The 4,595-nt window shown below is 35.2% G+C and overlaps 1 protein-coding gene across 2 annotated transcripts in view; it reads right to left on the bottom strand.

Moving 5' to 3' along the window:
* klu (klumpfuss) overlaps positions 1-4,595 on the bottom strand; it is a 200,157-nt gene that overhangs the window by 23,265 nt on the left and 172,297 nt on the right. The gene's annotated exons all lie outside the window — the stretch shown is intronic.

Genomic DNA, 4,595 nt, shown 5'->3' with positions numbered 1-4,595 from the left:
CTGAAACACACAACACGACACTTTATCAGAAAATGGAATAAACGAAAACGCAAAGAAGTCTTAGTAGCAATATCCTGACAAACACGTGAAAAATTCAGTAAATGGAACTATTCATCATAGGAATTATGCTGAAGAAAAAAATCCAATTGAATTCTAATCAGTTGAAAAACATTTTCACTTTATATCTGCAAAGCTGGTATATTTTAACAGAAACTAGTCAGTTCTTTTTATTTTTTGTTTCACTTCTTTGGTTCAGATATATTATCTTGGATATGCCTAGAGTTGGACGATACTGCACTAGCCCATTCATTAAAATCATAATTATTGTACGATGAAACTTTATATTCGAAATTATCAATGTATATTTTTGGCATCCCCGACAGCTTTACGAGTTAAATGTCGTGCAGCATTACTTACTATAAAGAAGTCAGTTGTAACATTTTACTAAATATATTATATGTACAAATGAAAATTCATGTTTAATAAATCACGTGTACATAATATGTAACTGCTACATTTCCACAGACAATTTTGACGTTAGGTATCGGTATATAGCAACTTCGTTGATTTACAAAACTTATGTTCACTGTGACGTATACCACTAAAACTAAATAAAAAAGTAAACAAAAAATAAATATGCATATGTTTACTATTCTGCATATCTTTAGTGTAACTACGTATGGGTGCGATCACCTGTGACAGGTTCATGCTTTAATATGCCACACATCTTTATTAAAAAACTACGTGTGGATGATGCGAGAAATGAAACGAATACAAGGAGAACATGGGCAAGACAAGGAGAACAAAGCGATGACAAGGAGAACAAGGGAAAAACAAGGAGAACAAGTTAATATATGGAGAAAGAGGATGGAATTGCATTTTTATATGACGGTCAGTTTTCAAGTTACCCACCCCCATCAATGAGAAGAGAGACTTTGTTCTATGTCACAACTAACATTACAAATATTTTTAATGAGCTAACTTATTCAAATAAGTAGTCATAAGACGAAATGATACAATTAAAGGGTGGGCATAATCAGCAATGGTTTCCAATAGACAAAGGTATTGCCAAGCAAATATAATTGCCAAAATAGCTAATTTCTAGGCATTATCTGGCAGAATAAATAGCTGAGATGAGAACATGAAAGCCAGACACAGGGCACAACATCGTAATACTACCAACCCCCTTATGCATAAAAATCAAATAGATCTTCGAAGACCTAAACAAACTCTAATAAACAACTGAAGTTGAAAGCAAATTCTTGAAGAAAATAATAAAATGTAGGAATGGACATTGCTAGTACCGGTAATGAAGATGCTAGAGAGAAACGCAATATTCAACCCACAAACAATTTGATGACAATACGATTAGTTTGTTGAGAAGAAGAGTTCTGGAGAATCCTATTCTATGTACGAGGATTATAAATTTACCTAATTAAGGGAAAATGAAGGACAATCAAAAGTATAAACACTAGGTTCAAAAGTTGAGAAATAAAACAACGATATCCTAAACAAAAATTAAGATGTGTAAAAAGAACTTAGGAATTTGCAGTAATCAAAACACTAAATATGTACAGAAAGATGGTTAAGTGATTATCTGAAACCCACTGGAAGATCGTTGGAAACATCTACAAAGCTGGAAATTCATTTTGTACACTTGAACGCTTCACGCAACACTAATGGAGCAGGAGGTTGAATGAAAGATAATTCTCGGCAAGTTCAATAGCTATTATTTCGCCCTACAAGAAATATTAGACCTTAAGAACTAAAAATATAGGCTAACATCTTCTCAGACACGAACTAGGAACTTCATATCTGACCAGCCACTTCGAGCTGAGAACTGAGCAAGAGAGAGAGAGAGAGAAAAATAACTAAAAGAGGCCAGTGCCTCTTATTAACGCTATGAAATGTTGGTGGTCTCACACGTTTTCCGATTGAGTAAGCGCTACAATAAACTTATTACCACACGGAATCGTAGTATTTGCACTATGACAATCAAATCGCTACCGATAGCGGTACTTTAAAATTAAATTATGATAAATTCCGCAAGCTAAAAACAGCCATGGCTTTGGATTTGAACCCCGCTGAGGGCATGAATTTATTAATTTTATTTATTTATTTAATACTTTACACTTGAGCTACATTATGCATTGCAGCCCGAAAGAGCAGAAGCTCGTGCTCGGGCGCAGTTCAGCTCAGTTATACAAAATATATCACAAAATTAAGAGAGTTCATTGAGCACAATAACATTAATAAATGGTAAAATACATACAGCATGTAATAATAGGGTCTATATACAAAAAGAAAATACAAAAGTACATGAATATTAGAGTATCAATTTTTAACTCAATGAGCTTAAATAATTAATATGATTTGTTTCTTAAATCTATTTGTGTTAAGTGTACTTAGCTCAGGGTAAGCTCTAATTAATGCATTATATATTTTGGGTCCAAAATTCATGCTGTGTTTAATCCAGCAGTTGTGTGGTATTTGGGAGTATTTATAAAGAAACTATAGTTTTGTCTCGTATGATATTCATGAGGATCAAATTTAAATGTATTGTCATTTTTATGGAAGTAAATCAGTAATGTTTGTTTAGATTTCATACAACAAATTCCTGAAAAATTAATTTTGTTGGGTAATCAAAAGGTTTATATAGACAAATTTTGATAATTGTTTTTGGAGCAAATTTAAAGGATGGAATACAATCAATGTTATATCCTATATTGTCGATAAGTCAAAGAAGAAAACCATGTAATAACGTTTGATTGTTGTTGTTTAGTCAACTGTCCGAAGACACGTTTGAACCTCATAAGTGACAACAATAAGGCATCACTCGAAGCAACTAAGCCAGGAGATAATTGTCTACGGTGGGCAGCCAATTCCTTTCGTCCTGCATTGCATACGTCGTATTTCTTCCCGCATAGTCTGTTTCCAGTTCAAGGCAATGATTGGACTAATATGAAACCTTCACTAGGAGAATATGTTACAATAATTGCTAAGAATGTCGGGAAATTAGTCAAGAAACGGTAATAAGATAACACAATTATTGGAGCAGTAGTAGAGGAGATGGATTACTCTGACAATTTTTCCATAACACTTTCTATGTACGCAGAAAACTCCATCTGAACACACGAGAATTTCAACTCTGATCTCTTATCTGCAAAGGCTGACAATGTAGTATGCCGAATTAAACGCTTCCGCTGACTTCCTTACAGGATTCCGGTAGTTACTTACTTCGCAGAACGTAAATAAACATATTCCATGGCCTACAGTGCAAAAAATTCTAGTTGCTCTTTCTTCTCCTTCTTTGCAAATTTAATAACATTTAGCCCTATTTATTTAGCACATTGTGCGCCACCATAAAAATATAAGAAAAAAGTATCCAATCTTTTAGAAGGTGCTAGTATGCATCAAAATAAGAAAAAAATCTAATAAACATGGGTCCTACAACACATACTTTCTGAGATCTGAACACTTGTTCATAGGAGGTGCTCAATGTGACGTCCATTCGTGGTAGTGCATTCCTCTGCCCTTCTGCGTAAGGAATCACACACTCTTTGAAATTGACCTGGTTTTTCTTGATAACCAAAAGATTACGGGATTTAGATTTGAGGAACGAGCAGGCCAAGGTGTGGGGCCTCCACAATCAATCCAGCGATCCTGAAATGTCAGCGTCAGGTGTTGAACGCTCACTGCGAAAAAAAAAAAAAAATGTGCTGGTGTGCCATCATGCATGAACCACATCTGTAGCCTTTGCTGACATGGCACATATTCCAGCAAGGTAGACAATACATTAATTAGAAATTTCTGATAACGAGCCCCAGTTAACCTCTGTGGTAGCACGTATGACCCTCAATCTATCACCAAGAACGCATGCCCATAAGTTGATTGAGAATCGGTGCAGATGCCTTGTTTCTTCAACTGCATGGGAATTTTCATCACCCTACACATGCTGGTTACCAAAATTCACACCATCTCTGGTGAACCCCGCTCATATCGGCAACCAGACTTTTGTTTTCAGTATTCCTTGCGACGTATCAGTATTCCATGCCAGGGGTGTCAACTACGGTATGATTATCTGGTATTCTGCTGTACTGTAGGTCAGAGAAATGCATTCCAATGAATGGACGTCACATTGAGCATCTCCTATGAACAGGTGTTCAGATCTCAGAAAGTATGTGTTGTAGGACCCATGTTTATTGGACATTATTTTCTTGTTTTTGATGCATATTATCACCTCCTAAAATACTGTATATTTTTTTAACACTCTGTAGTACTACAGTCAGGAGTTTGAAACCCGTAGGACATTGATTCTGATCTGTTTTAATTGTGATGTTTTGTGATATTTCAGAAGAAGGCCTGTCGTCATACTGATTCAATCTTACGGGAGTCTTGCTGTATTATTCTCATTTAATGCGAGGTTGACTAAGCTCAAAATAAATGGATAAGAGTTAGGCCAAATAAGGACATAAAAAACCCTTGGTAGATATTATCTTGAGTCACCAGAATAGTTTCCCTTGGTTTTACAACATACTCTAATTCTGGTCACAAGAACAGGATATGCAACAAGCTCAAGTACGACTTTATTTTTT

This window comes from Periplaneta americana, chromosome 16, assembly GCF_040183065.1.
Source record: "Periplaneta americana isolate PAMFEO1 chromosome 16, P.americana_PAMFEO1_priV1, whole genome shotgun sequence".
Taxonomy (NCBI): domain Eukaryota; kingdom Metazoa; phylum Arthropoda; class Insecta; order Blattodea; family Blattidae; genus Periplaneta; species Periplaneta americana.
This window is presented reverse-complemented; position numbering and strand designations above follow the sequence as displayed.